The sequence below is a fragment of the Bemisia tabaci genome, chromosome 2 (genome assembly GCF_918797505.1).
Source record: "Bemisia tabaci chromosome 2, PGI_BMITA_v3".
Classification (NCBI taxonomy): domain Eukaryota; kingdom Metazoa; phylum Arthropoda; class Insecta; order Hemiptera; family Aleyrodidae; genus Bemisia; species Bemisia tabaci.
The window spans coordinates 53,437,462-53,456,116 of NC_092794.1; the positions used below are offsets into that span (position 1 = coordinate 53,437,462).

The 18,655-nt window shown below is 41.5% G+C and overlaps 1 protein-coding gene across 1 annotated transcript in view; it reads right to left on the reverse strand.

Moving 5' to 3' along the window:
• The window catches only part of LOC109030311 (uncharacterized), a 32,745-nt gene extending 16,435 nt beyond the window's left edge, over nucleotides 1-16,310 (reverse strand). Inside the window, exon 1 of the mRNA XM_019041595.2 lies at nucleotides 15,987-16,310. The gene's annotated coding sequence lies outside the window, so the exon portion shown is untranslated. The remainder of the gene's footprint in view (nucleotides 1-15,986) is intronic.
• Nucleotides 16,311-18,655: the final 2,345 nt, after the last annotated feature.

Genomic DNA, 18,655 nt, shown 5'->3' on the forward strand with positions numbered 1-18,655 from the left:
TTCTTGTCCCACCACATCTGGAAACCGATGAGTAAAAAACAAGCACTAACGTGTCCTACTAATTGCTTCACTTAATGAGAGAAGCTAGAAAACAATTTTAAACGTTGTTTTTTTTATTTATTTCGAGAGAGATTTGGCATCGTTTGTGTCCTTGTTCTTTTAAAGGCTTCATTTCCCTATTGATCTCAACGCTGTCTGTTCCACAGTGGATATGCAATAAAAAGCTCAATTCCCCTTTCAATATAATCGTACACAAAATGTTTTCTACCGGTTTTGAGGTTTATAATTAAATGACACCTAACTCATTAAGTCAAATTGTACAACTATAGGTGTACGGTTAAACGTATAGACGAGCAGGTGTGGGTATCTGTCTTTCGAGTGTGAATACTAGACTAGGGCAGACAATAAATCGACGGTGAAACTACCAAACCACGTATCTCGTTTGCGGTGTTTAAAAATCTACGCTCACATTTTATTTTTTGGAAGTAGATCGAATCAATATCATTTCTTGAAATTTTCACAGAATTTTCTCCGCGCGAAGAGGAAAAATCACAGAAATTTTCAAGGCTGGACGTTAAATAGTTTTTCATTTAAAAAATAAAGTATGACAGGAAGTCTGCGACGTCGCAAACCGAGATACGTGGTTTGGTAGTTTCACCGTCGAAATGTGTATCTGTATGTGTCTGCCTATTTGAACAATTACGGACAGTAAATATCGACTATGGAACTGCAAAAATGCGTATCTCCGTATTGCGATATTTTAATTTTTTAAAAGGAGACCGAACCATAATCATGGCTTGAAATTAGAATTTTTTAATAGAGAGGCAGAAAAATCAAGAAATTACGTCCAGTATAAGAATATGAAAAGTGGTATGGAAGCCAAAGACCGAGGACGAATGGCAAGATCATGGAGCAGAGGAGCTGGCTGTTTTTAGAGCTGGCAGGTCCACGATACCACGATAGGTCCACCAGTTTGTTACTGTCCAGGTTATTGAGAGGAAAATGGCCGTAACTCAGGAGCTGCATTTAATTTTTTGGATCAAAATCTATCTCGAAAAATAAGGAAATGCATCTAGGTAAAGGAAACACCGTTAGAGGCCGAGTTGATATGTTCGACGAATCCGATTAACTTAATTCACCTGAAATTGGAGAGTCGCCAATATCGATCTGAGTGAACCGAACTAACGCCTTTCATTTGATCACAATCAAATGAATCAAGTTGGTGCAGCTGCCATGCAAAGAAATGTAAAACGACCGGTAGGCCACTATTCGTGTCTGTGAGCTGCTTTCTGGCCTACCCTCCTGGATGAAGGCGAATCATGTCGGCACCGGACAACGCAACGAAGTGCATGCAATGACACAAGACACGAGCGTTCATTCGACCACGTGTTATAATTCATTTGATTATGATCTCTCAGCTAATTAATTCCGGAATATTACCCAGTGAGGGAGTGATATGTTCTGTGACTGCTATGGGTTGGATTGCATTTTCGGGGGGTATTGCGTTGGATTTCGGTCTTTAAGAGTGACTTCTAGTTTCTGACGATGTAATTTATAGCAATTGGAATGTCGAAATTTCCTTCAATACGCAGTTGCAGCTTGAGACGAAATCTTTTCAAGAGTCTGCACTCTAGATCCAATGTGTTTTTTCCCAGGGAGTGCACTTAATTCTGTTTGATAGACATACGTCCAATTAATCGAATTGGTGAAAAATATGTCTCACTCGCATTGATCAAAATTCCTCGCGCATTTCTTGGAAGTTAAGGAGATTTCTGAAATGATTTGCCTCATTTGCAAAATTTCGCCTTTTCATATCCTCACCCTGTCATCCATCAGTTATCATTTGGCAAATTGCATGATTAACAATTTGCTCATCAACCATCATTAGTCGTAAAATGGCCATGACCTTCGCAGTGGCATGGCGGGCTTTGCGATATATCGATTGAACTGTCATGCAAACCTATGAAAAAGGATCGATAAACAGAGCTTTCGCAGCGAACACCTTAATAATCGATTCTTTACCATAGCTTCAAATGGAGAAATATCGATAATCGATCATTCACGCGTCGCCACTGGATCTCCGTACTTAACTTTTGCCTCACCGGATTACATCGCTCAGATTGTTGGTACGGGGTCTTTAAAATAAATAGTCTCTTACTACTAGAGGCCCTGCGGCCGGATTCTTAAGAATCCGGCCAATTTATCAATCAATTTCAATTGAAGGTGATTGATAAATCAATAGATAGAGAGGACGAAGAAAACCTGGAGCGATCTTGTTTGGTGGGAATATCGACGGTGTAAGTCAGCAATCACATAACTCGTTTGCGGTGTCTGAAAATCTCCGCCTCTATGTCATTTCTTTAAAAAAGAACACATTGACATCATTCCTTGAGGTTTTTGCAGACTTTTCTTCGCGCAGAGAAGAAAAATCACGACAGTTTTAATGAACTGCCGTTGAGTAGTTTTTCGTTTAAAAAATAAAGTATGACAGGAAGTCTGCGACGTCGCAAACCGAGTTATGTGATTGCCGACTTACACCGTCGATATGCGGTTTCAATGGACAAAGGAGGTAAGTAAAATACTCGTTAACGGCAACGCACAAGTGACCCAATAGTTAGTCCATCATTCTCTCCTTTGGTCTACAACACCCGCCTGTTTCAACCAACAGGATCGATCTATCATCTCTTTGTCTATCGTTTTATCCAGGTATCGATTTCAATAATCAGCCCGCTGAGGGACATATATGGCCAGCGGGCCGATTATTGAAATTGATAGACAAAGCTATAGACAAAGAAGACACAGGGAGTATACAGCGATCCTATTGGTTGAAATGGGTAGTTCTTATAGACTAAGGGAGAAAATGATGGACTAACTATCGGGTCTCTTGTGGGTTGCCGTTAGTTAGTCTATAACGTACGTCCTTTGTCCATTGCAATTATCCGCCTCCACCAATGGGATCCCTCCATATCCTTTTTGTTTTCTTTGTCTATTGTTTTGTCTATAAATTTCAATAGTCAGTCCGCAGACAGTCTAGTGCCCGCACTATGAGGCTTTTTTATCCGTGCATGACCTTGCATCAACTCCATTTTTGAGCCGTCCTCACAAGGCAGGAGCTTCGAGGTGAACAATCGATGACCTGAACTTGCAACGATGGCCAATGGGAGAGCTGGAAAAGGCATCGTTTACCCACTTTGACCGCGTGAAGACGGCTGTACTCGGTTGAGTGATCCACCGATTCGGTTTTTTTACCATCCTCATTACGTGGAGCTTTCGGGCGGCGACGGCGGCGGTGTTGGATGGTGAAGGAAATAGGGCAAAAGGAAGTCGCAGAGAGGGAGATGGAAGGAGACGAAGGAACGAGGGTAGAGAGAGAGAGAAAGAGAGGCGGGTTCGGGGTGGAGGGGGAGGAAGAAGAAGGAAAACTTGAAAATCAATAAATGAGTACTATGGTGTTGTGACCGCACCCATCTTGTTATTTGAGGACTCACAACACACGAAAAAGCTCCCGCATTATAGTCATCAGTGGGAATTATGAGCGGAAGGAAGTTAGACGGATGAACTGGGCAGGGCTCGCGCGCCGCGGTGGATCGAGGCTGATTAGGGATGGATGGAGGGAGAGTGCTGCCATGTCAGTGCCGCTTTCTGATTGGTTCATCAGTGTTAAGACTACCATTGGACTCTTGAGAACCAATGAAAACGAACTGTTCCGGAGAAAAATTAATGAAACTCGTGAGAAAATTTGAATTCTTAGCAAAGATATCCATCATAACGATAGCCAAAGTGCGGAACCACGGTTTTCCATCGCGGTGTCTCAAAATTTCTGCTCTTTCTTTACTTTTTGGAGGAGGAACAAGCCAAAAGCATAGCGTGGAATTCATATGGAGTGTTCTGCTCATAAAGGCAGTATTAAAGGCAGTAAGGGGAGTATTCTGCTAATCAAGGCAGTGTTAAAACAAATATGTTGACTAGTTTTCCAATGAAAAAATTAAAGTATGAGAAGAAGTCAGCAACGTCACAAACAGAGATGGTTTCGCACGTTGGCCATCGGATTAATTATCTTACTCGATTCAAAATCCTCTTCCGAGACTTCGTCAACACATAGGTCAGGTCATATACGTAGCTATAGTAATTTTCTGAAGGATGGCTTGCTTTCACTTTACTAGAACTTAGGGTCTTCTCAGCACAAAAGGGAATTTCCGGGGGTCTCCTCAGAAACTTCACCAACTCCCTTTCCTCCACCGATCCCGGCGTATTTTTTGGAGCTGGGTCCGGATAAAAAGCCTAAGGAATTACCACATCGGGATTTTCCAGAAAATTAGATTTTTTCGACCGGGAGACGTATTTTTGGTAATAAAAAAAGTTCATACGAACCTAATAAAATAGTAAATGAGGGGGAAAAAACTGGCCCGCACTGTGTTTAACAAGGTGGAAAAATGGTGCTGAGCCCACACCATTTCGCGGGGAAAATAAGGCTAAGAAATTAGAAATGATTCAATTAGAGTCAAAAAGATTTTTTGCTCCAATGAGTACCAGTACAAAACTGAAGGCGAAGAGTGTTCAGCTCAGGCAGTTTGCATTGGATCATTAAGTTGAGGTCACGCCGAGGGATCTAAAAAATCTTCGTGACACTAATTGAATAATTTTTTGAATTCCTTGGCCTTGTTCTCGCCACGGAATGGTGTGGACCCAGCACCATTTCTCCACCTTGTAAAATAATAAACAAAAAAGAACCGACTTTTCTAAAAATTGTTACGTGGAACAAAAATGGAAGGCCGTAATCAAATTTAGCGTCATTAGGCACAATGACCACGCCTAATTGGACTGCATTTTGCAATTAGGAACTATAAATTCTGGCTCATCTGAAAAAACACTCATGTGCATAGGGAAAAGAATGGCACATACGTTGTTTCTAAACTGGGCCAGAATTTATAGTTCCAAATTGCAAAATGCAGTCAAATTAGACAGCTGCCGATACATGCTTTACCGTTTATTTTACTCGTGAGACCACCGAATTGCAGCCAATAATTGCTGACTGCCTATGACGCGACGTATGTGCGTCTTGCTGAATCTGAAATAGAAATTCTAATTTTAAAACGTATTTTTACTCATTCTGAATGAATTTAATAACTTCAAAATACATCATTGGATTCCATCAAATTCTTTCAATAGTTTGTATGAGGTCTATCTTGTCTTTTTACTTATGCACTCATCCTCAAGGACTCAATGAAATTCCTAAAGTGGAGCGACCAATCAGGAAATGGCATATTGGCCTCTCTCCCAATAAAAGTACTCAAATTATAAATTCGCTCAATATGTCATGGAGCACTAAAAATATTGGCGTCACGCTTGTTTCTGACCGATTGACCAATGACATGCAGCTGTGCATTACGAATATCAGGATGCGTTTGGGTATAATCAATTCATGATTAAATAATCAAAGCGTCCACGTGAATATCCATCCACTTTTCTTCAAGGTCAACCCGCATAAAACCATGGGAGAATCCACCCCAGTAATTGGTCACTTTATTCTACGAGGAGAAAGGCCAATCTCGTGAGCAATGATGCCACACTGTGCGAAAACTCCAGGCTACAATCGGGAATTCTCAGCACACAACTTGACCACCCTGCTTATAAATTCACCCCTCGCCACATAGATCAAAGCACTGATATTTTGAGTGAGCTCTCCTATAGGCGTTTCATGCACTGAAAATAAAGCTTCAACTTCGAACACCCCAATGGATTGTCTACCGAAAGAATGTGATACGTACTGGCAATTTTTAAATTATATTTTTCCGAATAAATAATCGAATCACTTTTAAGAAGTTAAAAGTTGGTGCTACTCTTTACTTTAAACCACTGCTGCCGAAGGGAGAGGATTACTGTAGATCCAGCCTTACACTGAAAAAAAAAAAAAAAAAAAAAAAAAAAAAAAAAAAAAAAACTCCGGCCGTGGGAGCCGCAATTACTGGCGTAATTACCGTCCGTTCCGGGCTCAAAGGCCGAACATTCCTGCTGCTGGAGCCGTAGCTTCGGCCTCTGAACCCGAAGCAATCGAAGCCACGCCTCCAGCAGCCGGAATTTTCGGCCTTTGAGCTCGGAACGGACGGTATGTCTATGTGGCCCGTAATTGCGACTCCCACGGCCGGAGTTTTTTTTTTCAGTGTAGGGCCTAGGTTCTTGAGGGACTTGCGGAGATCCTTATACGGTACAGAATGTAACTCTATCTTGACTAATTCACAAGAAAAAGTCAATTAGTGTTAAAAATACGTTTTTTACCAGAATCCTGCAGTTTTTATTTATCTCTAAGGCACATTTTCAATGCCATTACAGTATTTTCTTGTTAAATGTCGGTCGATTCGAGCTGTAACAGTATTCAGCTCTTATTAATAGTTTACCTATCAGGGTTAGCACATTTAACCATTCAAGCTCTCCCCGGATATGATTTTCTTAGTGAAAAGATTCCTAATTCTCTTAAAATTATCTTGAATGTTAAAGTAAATGAAAGGAAGTAAATGAAATCCAACGCGATCAATTTATTCACATTGCTGCAACTTGAGAGATGGAAATCAGTGAAAGTGTTCACAACGATTTGGTGACGAGAGGAAACTCGGAAACTCCGAAGGATATGTACGGAAATAGTGTAAAATTTAATCGATTAAAGCTAAACTCCTAAATATTTTCAAAGGGCGATCCCCTGCAGGCTTCTCTTAAAAATTTTGCAATTAAAGGGACTCAGGACTCACCCTTTTTCTTAACCGAAAATTGTTTGCCCACGTTTGTACTTCCGATTAAAAATAAGCATTCTTGGTGAAACTTTTTTATTTACTCACGTCATTTACGTTAGACTGAAACTAAACACGAAACTACTTGAATCGACCAGAAGGGTGGTCAACCGTTAAAAAACCCTAGCTTATACACACCGTTCAAGGATTATCCGGGAATGTACTTGACGTATTCTGTCCAAGTATTGTGCTCAGAATTTCCTCGAAATAAATTTCACTGATCCGAATTGCTACGAGAGCATTCACAAATTAGTTATGCTTTCTGAAATACTTAGTAGACTTCCAAAATAATTTTAGGGTAGGTATTCCATTTTCTAGGCGGAATAATGCTTATATATTCTCAAAATATCTGATAGCATAGGGATAGAACTTCATTAGGAGGAGTAGCAGAAAAAGAAGGGATGAAAAATGGCGATGGGAAGCATTTGAGAGGGAGCATCATCAAAATCTCGTTTTTGTTACCTACGCCAGGATTCCAACCTGAAACTTCTGGGCCAGACGTGCTAACTAGAGCAAGTGGCAGGATAAGTTTATCAATCAACCATTACCAATAAGCAGACCTCTCTTCCCCCAAAATGATTAAACCTCTCTATGCTAGTCGTAATTCTTATGAATTATTTTACTCAGAAGGTAAATTATGCACCGCCAGTCTGCTCTTATTTGCTGAAAGACATTAGGAGTTATGGAGTGCAGTCTCTACCAGTCAAATTGCCACGTCTCACATACGACTAACGTTATCGAATGCTAAAATTGCAACCAGAAAATATTGCGGGACAACCTTAAACAATATCGAGGACAAATGCTTGTATTATTCTCAAAGTGTGATGTTTGTTTCCAGCAACACTTATTGAATCGATCAAAGAAAATATGGGCGTGGCGTGGCTACGGAGAGAGGTTTGCCCCCCGTCCCCTTTAAATCCAAGAACGTCATTTGCCCCATTTTCCTCAAAGCACCCGAGAGGAAAAAAATTCGTCAACAAGGAAAATTCAGGGAATTCAGCTCCAAAATTGATATGAACACTAAAATTTCAAAATTCAAATCGTACAGATGACTAATAAATTGGACTGTCTTTTGCAATTCGGACATACAATCTACGGCTCATGCATAAAAACACCTATCTTTGTAGGGAAACTAATGGCACATATGTTGTAGCCGGTAATCCAGGATTGCGCGAATAGAAACATTAACATCTGCTACAGGAACGCGTGAATTTAAAATGAAGTTAATTTAAGGCAGATGTTTAGCAAAACGGGAAACAGTTGGAAAATAAACGCATTTTTATGTCAACGCTAGTTTAGGTTACTTTGTTGACAAGTCGTCGATGTCTTACCTTTTAATGATAAATGAAGTGAGTATAATGAATAATGGTCGCCGGTATAAAGAACTTTCCTAACTTTTCTTGGAAAAAATATTTAATGGGGAGAAACGAGGCAACGTTGGAATGGTCTTACGGCGTCGAAATACAACATAGGCCTTTTACGCTCTGTTATTCGATGCCGCGATTGCTCTAACGGGAGTTCGAATAATCGCGTCAAACACAGCGCACAGCGCCTGCAAGACTTCGGAAAGACTTCACACATTGCGCGAAACAGTGCGGTCGGCGTACAGCCTACCGCCGCGGTCGGTTAGCGCCTACAAGACTGCATGAATACTTCTCGCATTGCGCCAAACGCAGTGCAGTCGGCCAGTTGGCGTGAAATGTATGTTAGCGCATATAAGACTGTAAGAATGCTACGGGACTGAGTGTTTTCATTCTTGACTTCCTGCTTCAGTTTTTCCCATGATTAAAGTGGGAATATGCATCCTGATTTTAACGATTCAGAAACTCGGATGATTTTTAACTTTTTTTTGTTCACAGTTAAAGGAAATAGAACCAACGTAAACATCACGTCGAAATTTTCGATACTTTTATCAGAGATCATTTAGGCAAATTCGCGGAAATTTTTAGAAAAATTGTGTAAGTAAGACTAACTAACGGCAACCCACAAGAGACCATAAAGATAGTCCACCGCTTTCCCCTTCAGTCTATAACAACAACCTATTCCAACCAATAGGTTCGCTCAATTTTCATTCTTTGTCTGTTCCTTCGTCTATTAATTTCAAGAATCACCCCGCAGATAGCCAAAGATTTCATTAGTCACACGAAGAGACGTATATTTTACGGATGACCTCGGTATAAGGAGCCTTGAAAGGCCGTTCATACAGGAAGTAGATAACGCTCTAAAGGGAGAGGAGGGTTTTGAACCTGCGGCACGGGTACTTATTTACAAGAAGGAGGGGAAGGAAAACAAAAGTTTGGCTAAGGAGTAATACCGCCTATCTGCAAACTGGCAATTTTGTAGGACGGAGAGAAAACTTCACAATTTTTGTAATTTTGAAATTAGATTTGCAATTTTTTTCGTGCATTACAGCGTCATTACAGCACCTCCCCACAGAACTGAAAACAACCTTAAAACATCAGCTTGCGTATTTTATACTTTAGAATGCGGCAAAGTAGCTAAATCATTTTTGCCAAAATTGTTAGTTAGGTATGTATTGTTCCTTAGCCCTCAAAAATCGCCTTTTAACATTATGTATTTTGAAAAAGGGCACTTGATTCAGTTTCTACGACCGAAAACTTCGATCAAATGAATGGAAGTAAATGCTAGTATGTGCTATAAGAACTGAGGTTCGGTCATCATAATATCAATTTTTACTGCATTTTGCAATTTGCAACTATAATTTCTGGCTCAGCTCAGAAACAACGTATGTACCATTAGTTTCCCCATGCGCCTAAATGTTTTAATGAATGGGCTGAAAATTGTAGTTCCTAATTGCAAAATATAGTCCAAATTAGACTTAGTTACCGAAGTTTCCTCTCGTGCAGGTTGAGAGGTATGCTCCACGGAAACTTGGCGCATGATCGCACGAATTGGACGTTTCAATCGGAGTAAGACGTAAATGCTTAGGATTTCCAATAGCACTAACGTCTTTCCTTTGCAAAGCGTCGAGTCTAAAGCGGTCAGCCAAGGGTCACTGTAGTGGCGTGGAGTGCTTTACGATATATCGATTGATCCGACATCTAAACTTGTGGAAAAGGATCGATAAACAGGGTGTTCGCAGCAATTACTTTAATATTCGATTCTTTACCATAGCTTCAAATGGAGGAATATCGATGATCGATTATTCACGCTCGCCAAGGGTCACTCGGCGGCGCCGGCGGGTAGCCGTGCACGCGAGGCGCCGATGCCGGACATGACAACACAGCAAGGCCACATAATTACCTGAGCAACAAGATAGGAAAGGCTCGCAGTAAAAATCAATGTCAACCTTCATGCGAGAAATATTTTTATAACTCCCCATCACATGACGTGTCCTATCGATTTCACTTATGCATATTTACACTAAATGTTCTTTTCTCATTCATGGCCCTTCGCTCGACGCTCTGCGCTTTTCTGCTCTCTCTGCGCTCTGCCGGCCCGGAGGAAAACACCCCCTTATTGCCCCATTCAAACATTTCTTCCGAGGGTAAGTTTAATGGCCTCTCCGTGCGTTTCATCTAATCTTCCGGATTTCACCCCTGGAGACACCGATTCTTATTTTCCACGTCGGTGTGTCCGCGCTCTCAAGTTTGCTGCCTTCCTAAGACAAAACGCCGCACGAGCCTTCAGACGTTGCCATATTTCTCTCAATAGAGCACGAATTTACTGGGAAACTTTTGGATATTTTTCTTCCGATTTTTCGGACAATTTTTACGGCAATCTAATTTTAAGGAATTAAATGTTTTCCTTCTTTTAAGGAAAAATATGCACAACTTTCCTTAAAAATAATTTTTTTGGGGGGAAAAATTTGAGGACAATCGAATTTCCAAACGGCGTTTATTCTTATTTTCCACGTCGGTGTGTCCGTACTCTCAAGTATTCTGCCGTGCTGAGAAAAAAACGCCGTATGAGCCTTCAGACGTTGCCAAACTTCTCTTAATAGTGTAAGACTTCACTGGGAAACTTTTGAAAAATTTTCCTCCAATTTTTCAGACAGTATTGATCGCAATTCAATCTAAAATTCTGAACACCTTATGGAAAAATATGCACAACTTTCCTCAAAAATAAATATTTTTTTGGGAAAAATTTGACGACCATCGAATTTCCAAACAGCGTTTTCCCTCAGCACGACAGTATGGACTTCTCTCCTTTTCATCCGAGAAGGTATTTTAGCACCTAGGTAAACCATATGGACAGGCGAGGAAGACAATTGGTCGGGTATCAGCACTTTTTTCCTCATCAAATTAATGAGCATGGGGTTTCTCTGTCACTGGAGGAAGAATACGCTCTTAGTAGCACTAGTCGCTGCTTTGGAGAAACAGCAACTGTCGCCTGCAGATTGATTATTAAAATTGATAGACAAAATGGACTACATTTTGCAATTTGGACCTATAAATTCTGGCTCTGCTGAAAAAGCACTTATGTGCATAGGGAAACTAATGGCACATACGTTGTTTTTAAACCGGACCGGAATCTATAGGTCCAAATTGCAAAATACAGTCCAAATGACAGACTAATAAGAGAAAAGAAAAATGGAGCGATCATATTGCTTTGAACGAGTGGTTCTCAGAGCTTAAGGAGGAAAATGATGGACTAACTTAAGGTCTCTCGTGGGTCACCGTTATGAGTTTTGCTACTTCTCTCCTTTATCCATTGAAACCACCCGCTTCCACCGACAGGATCACTTTATTTTCCTATTGGTCTTTTTTGTCCATCGCTTTGTATATCAATTTAAATAATCAGCCCGCTGAAGGACGACCGGGTGGTCCACCTGCGGTGTTCGAATGTATCGGTTGGCAACGACCCTGTTTCAAATATTTCGTATGGGAAAGGTTGGCTGCTCTTTCAGGTTCTTAGGCTTCCATGTTACGATCTCTATCATGAAAGTTGCCCAACTTAAGTATACTTTAGTTTCATTCCTATGGCTTCCGTGAACCACCGGCCACCAAGAAAAACTGCCCGCATACGCGGTAAATTTAAAAACTCGAGTTAGAAACTACGAAGATTGCGCACTAAGGAGCGGATTTCAGATTTTTTTTGATTTGCCTAAAGTGATTTTCAGGAAATTTACGTTTAAAAAAAATGTATTCAGTTGGCTCTATATTTTGCGTGCAACAGGCCCATTTATCTGCACAGGCAACAAACATACCGCACTGCCGTGCTAAGGAAGAACGCCGTATGAACATTCGAGAGTTGCCAAATCGCCCCGGATAAAACATGTATTTTTTAGAAAGATTATGCTTATTTATCCTTGAAATTCTCAGATATTTTAGACAAAATTGCTAACAAAATTGCCTGAAAAAATTGAAGAAAAACATTCAAAATTTTTCCAGTATATTAGGTTTTTATTGAAGGAAATGTGGCAACGTCTGAAGGTTCATACAGCGTTCTTCCTTCGCACAGCAGCATAGAGCACGACTCTATTCGGAAAACACATCCATTCCGGAGAGCAGTCCACGGTTACAGGTAATACAGTAAAACTGTTTCATGTATTTTCCAGATGTCTAAAAGTTGAACCTAGGTTTTTGTAAACTAGGTTTGAAAAGCTGTAAAAGTCATGGGGCAATTCCTGGCAATATTGAAGCGTGATGAAATGGCCACGTGGCAAAATATAGGAAACAAACAGCCACAGGAGTGATTAAACGGGACGAAAGGTTTTAAAACACACGATGGATGCAGGGTCGGACTGGCTCGCATCTGAGGGCGTAGACCCTTGGTTGGTTAAAGGAGCGTAATGTGATATTTCCTGGTAGAGCATTCCCTATAGGGGGGTTCAGAAAATTTTGGCAAATCAGCACAAATTTACGCTATTTTCAGGTTCAAAGTTTATTGATCAGACGGAGTAATTAAACGTGAAGCACAGCATTGAGAGCTCACGCTTCGCGTCATCGCGCCTTCAATTTTTCAGATGCAGCACGGACGTCCATCAAGTACGAATAGTTGTACCTCTGCGCCGTCGTAAACGCGCATCCTTTCTCTACCTCTGTTCCCGTATTGTGTTTGTTTCCGTTTGTCTTTTTCGTAATGGTGCATGCTTCAAGCACTACGTGGGTAATACAGCCGAAGGTAGGAGATATGTCTTCAGGCCTTTTTTAAACTTTCTCCCAAATGAGAGCGACGCTTCATTGACAGCATAAAGCAGAGCATTAAGAGCTCACGGTTCGCGTCATCGTGCCTTCAATTTTTCAGATGCAGCACGGACGTCCATCAAGTACGAATAGTTGTATCTCTGCGCCGTCGTTAACGCGCTTCCTTTCCCTCGCTTTATTTCCATATTGTGTTTGTTTGCGTTTGTCTTATTTGTAATGTTGCTTCAAACTAGAGCAGATCATTGCGAATTCACGACTCACGGCATCGCTTCTTACATTTTTCATATGCAATGTGGATGTGGACATCCATCTTGTGCGAATAGTTGTATCGCGTTTTCACTTTAGATGTCTCTTAGATTTGGATTTCGAGATAAATTAAGGTTAAGTTTGCCCGAGCTATGCTATGGTATGTCCAAATCAATAGTCGTTTAAAAAAGAGGAAATATGCGTTTAACGGCCTCTTAAGAGGTTTATAAAGAATGCGTATGTCTAAAAATCGAGCCGACCATCGCTTCTAAGGGAGTTACACATAGCGAATGGAGGAGGGGGATGATATAGCGCTTCTGTATGCAAGAAGAAGGTGAAAATTTCACAGAAAATTGTTTACGCTTCAGAAAGTAGTTCTTGGACCTCTGTTCACCACTATCATGCGTTAAAGCACCTTTCTTTACTCCTAACTCTCTCTTCTTTCGTTCATTTAAGAAATTTTTCGCACATATTCTCGGTCGTAATTTTTTTCTTCTTCTTATTTTGCTATCTGTAAGAGGGGCGCGTTTTCGGCGCGAAAAGGGCGTATCTGCCAATGGCAGATTGGCCTTTTGGCCAGTCCGAGCCTAGATGGATGACGCCATGAATCACTTGAGTATACAACGTGGTCTCTTTTGGCCCTGATCTGGTATTTTCCCCGGGTATCTTTCAAACGAGGCTTTACAGACGACAGACTATACTGGTCTTAAACAGGACCCATATTTCAAAAAGCACTTACGTGACACGAGTATCTATAAAGACACTTGAGATCGTTAGTGAAATTGTATAAATACATCTCCTGGATGCCAGGTTTTCCAACACATTCTCTTCCTATAAGTGAAATTAATTAATGTATTTTTTAACGCTCTTCTTATTCTTTATTCCCTTAACTTTCTAAAGCATAGGCGTAGCTAGGGGGGTCCTGGGGGGCCTGGCCCCCTCCAGAAATCTCGTGCCCCCCCCTCCAGAAAAACGGGATCCTCCATTCCTCACCCACCCCCCGCTCTCTTCACCACGAGAGGTGGTCCCATGCCCCCCCCCCCCAGAAAAATTTCCTAGCTACGCCCCTGTTCTAAAGTATATTTCGCAAAATATCCAAACATGAATTTGAATTTGCTTTGAATAGAGGAAGTAGAAACACATAGATATCGGGACGCCACCAGGAGCTCTCTTGTTAGCTTGTAAATTTGAAACTAAATAGATTTCTAGTGCATAACACGATATACTCTCGAAGTTTTTGAGACATATGCTGCACCGCAACTTCCAATCAAAATGCGAACTTTACTGGCTTGTTTTTTCGGGCAAGCATATTATGTATACACTCCTCGTTTGAGTGCCGGTGGTGCACCAGGCGCTGAAATAATTTTAAGGTACTACTAAAAAGTATGCAAAGGGAGATGAATTAAGGGCTGAAATATTTGAAGGAGACCACTGATGAACTCTCTGGGAGAGGATGGGAAGATATATTCATATTGTAAAGCTAGTACAAAAAAATTATTTAACCGAGAAGACTGTTCTCGGAGTTTAGGTTTTATGGGAATAGGCAACTTAAAATCCGCTTAGGTTGATTTTGGTTAAAACTGACCAGATTCTGATAAAAAATGAATTTTTTTAGTCAATTTTGTTGCCTTGGAATGGAGTTACAGCCGGGAGTTGGAGTAACGTGTCTGGGAAATAAATTGGACGTATTTATGCTAAAAGGAACTGCGTTGCATGCAAACCTTATGCACATAGTTGCTTTTAGCATGAATACGTCCAATTGTAAAATATAGTCCAGCCACGAACTATGTTGCACACGAGTGCAACATAGTTCCTTGTAGCATAAATACGTCTGATTGGCCTCTAGACAATGTATGCATCAAAGCACAACGCCACGTATTTTCTCTTCATTATTTCACGAGGAAAAAGATTCACACCACGCAAAGTCTCCAAATCAACTCCTGAACAAGATATACCTAAGTGTCTTCTGTTAACATTGGTCAAAATGACGTCATTCGTGTAATCGAACTTCCATTTGCTCTCCGTTCAAAAGACTTGTTAATATCTCTCGTCCAGGAGTTGATTTTCAAACTTTCCGTTGTGTGAACTGTTCGCTATGTGGGTATTTGAAGAAAACGCGTGTGACGTTTTCTTCTACTTCAGAACTCATACGGTGGCCTAAACCTAGTTTTCCAGACAGAGTAACGTACATCGACGGTGAAACTACAAGACCACGTATCTCGTATGCGGTGTTAACAAATTTCCGCTACCATTTTATTTCTTTTGAAGGAGAACAAATCAACATCATTCCTTGAAAATCATCGAAATTTGTAAGAATCAGCGTTGAGTAGTTTTCCATTTAAAAAATAAAGTGTGACAGAAAGTCTGCAACGTCGCGAAACCGAGATGGTCTGGTCTTGGTCTAGTAATTTCACCGTCGATATCCTTTCCAAGGCTGCAGAATCGACTTGAAACATATATTTTTCCTATATCAGAATCCACACTGATCCGATCAGAATCAGCCCGAGTGGATTCCTTGTTGCCTATCTCCTCACAGAATGTATTTTTTCAACAGACCAGTGCTCCCATTTCCCGAAACTAGTTCCGAATTTCGGAACCTTTGAGATTTTCCTGCATATTTCCCGGAACTTTTGAAATCCCCGAAATGTTCCGGATCTTTCGCATTTTTCGAAACTTTTCAAAAAATCTAAAAAGGATCGCGGAACTTTCGTCAGTCATGGAGTGGGAGAAATCGGAACAAAAAAGCTCCGAATCCCGGAACTGTTGACGGACTTGGAATGGGATCACTGCAACAGACAACGAAAGAACAAGGTGTGTATTCGGCAAGCTGAACATAACGACCACTCACTTGTTGTTTTCGGTCGGCATAAAGGCACCACCTCCGGCTGTAGCACCCGAACCAAAGGCTATACTGTAACGACACCACTAACGGATAACCTCACGTAGAAAACTTGTTTCACGGGGGAAAGGGTATATTCACCAGGAGGCCGAAGTGGATGTCACTCGCGGAGATCCGAGGGAGTCGGGGGTTGGGGGTGCGAGGGTGCGACGCGAGAAGGTGGATGGTCTCCCGTTGAGGGTCGTGACGTGACTAGCGACGACGGGGAAAACTCGGAGGCCGAGGACGGCGACGACGACGCCGACCGCAGCGACGACTCGACCAAGACAGCGACGCCCGCCACGACGCGCCACCCCCACCCACCCCCGCCCGCCGCGCCGCGGCCGAAACCGCTGCTCCGTGTAGGGGTCCCCGGCGGAGTTGAGCGGTTTCCCCGGAAGGGGGCCCCGAGTCGGACGAGACGTTGACGGACGAGAGAGAGCGCTGCTGTCACGTGACGCACCTTCGAGAGTCCCAGACGCGGCCCTGCCTGCGCCTGTGACGCGAAGGAGCTTTGCCGGCGCCTTCCATTAAAAAGTGGTCGTTGGGGCTGAGGTGAGACGTCGCGCCTTTTCTTCCCTTTTCGTATTTTATCATATTTTCTGGGTTCGTAAAATAATGCCGTGCTAAGGAAGAATGCCGAATGAGCGTTCAGCTGTTGCCAGATTTCCTGCAATAAAAAACCTTTACTGGGTAAACTGTGAATATTTTTCACTCGAGTTTTCAGACAATTTTGTTTGCAATGTAATCTAAAATATCTTATGATTTCAAAGAAAAATAGATGTTTTATTTGGGGAAATTTGGCAGCATCCGCATGTACTTACGGCGTTCTTCCTTAACACGGTAGAGTAGAAAAAAGAGACCAAGAAGGAGAGGTGGAGGAGGAGTAAATATAACCAGGATTGAAGACATAATATGAGGAAAACCAGCTAGCTGGTTTATAAAACAGCCAAACTTACCAAATTCAAAATTTGACTCTTCTATGGGCACAGGCGGATCTATGGAGGACGGAAGGGGCATACGAGTATAGGTCCCACCCCCCCCCCTCCTCCTCCACCGGTACGCCCGAAAAAGGAGGAAGAAGAAGGGAAGAAAAAAAGAATGAGTGAACGGGGCGAAGAAGAAAGATGGATGCTCATATTTGGACCGCGTTAAACAGAAAGGAACCAAGCCACATCAGCTACTGCCAAATTTAATCGGGCAATTTAATTTTTTACATGAAAACAGTTGTACGGATTTTTGTGAAAATTTCTATGGATTTTCTCCATAATACAAAGTAAATTTCTCCAAATTTTCAAAGGAATCTGCACAAACGTTCTCTCGTAGAAAATTGAATTCCCCTGTTAAATTTGGCAATAGCTGATGTGGCATGGTTCCTTTCTGTTTAACGCGGTCCATTTGGCTATCTATGGACGGTTATTGGTCATAACGAATCCTCCGCTCCCCAAAGTAGCATTTTTCAACGGAAAAATTGCGATATATTGCGATTTTATCGGCGATAAATTCGCTGGGATCATCAACATCTGAGCGATTATCCTGTTGCAATAAAATCGCGATTTTATCGCCCGGCAATTTATCACGATATATGGCGATTTATAATCTAGATTTTATCGACGAAAACTGATCGCGATTTTATCGAACACAAAATTGCGATGTATAGCAATTTAATCGCCACAAATAACAATTTTTTATTCGATAACATCGCAATGAATTTTCACCGATATAATCGCGATAATCGACCGAAAAAATTGCCATTTTTCTCGATCTCACTGTTACTTGGGTCCTTTGAAAGAACAGGAATCAAGTGTAGTATAGGCGATATGATCGAAGGTTTTTGTGAGTAATTTTGAAGGACTGCATAAAGCCTCCGTATAATGTGCTGATCTTCATTGCGATTGTCAATTTAGAAAATCATCGCAAAGAACGTCTTCACCAACAAAGTACGCTTTTTGGTGATGCTGCCATGAGCTCACCTGATTTTTGAGTGTTGCACGTATAATTTATGAAAATGTACGAACCGTGAATGATCAATTATTGATATTTCCACATTTGAAGCTATGGTAAAGAATCGATTATTAAGGTGTCCGTTGCAAACGTCCTGTCTATCGATCCTTTTCCATAGATTCAAATGGTAGATCCGTCGTAATATCACAAAGCTCGCCGTGCCACTGATCGGCACCTAATTGCAAATTCAAACACAGACCGTAGGTGTTGGTGACGATCAACACCGCTGTGGGAAGAGAACGATAAGAACGCAGAGAACAAAATAAAATCTATCAACACGTAAAACGCCAATTTAATAAGGCTCTATGCAAATAGAGGCGATGGACGGAAGGAGAAGGCCGGGATGTATGATGATTATTCACGGCGGGGTATTTTTAACCTTTGGTATCGTGAGCCCCCGGCGACACCTTTGGCATTTTACACCCTTCACATTTAATAAAATCCAACGGGAACAAGTTCACTGACTCAGAACCTGTTTTCTCGCAAGCTCCTACTTTGCGCAAGATTCAGAGATTATTTTTCGACACAGCGGCGCTGTTCTTATTCGTGACGAAGTCATTAGGACGAGTAATTGGACGGATTTAATAGAAATCAGGCTCACTGCATTTTAAATTGTCTTATTTTCTCTCGTGTTC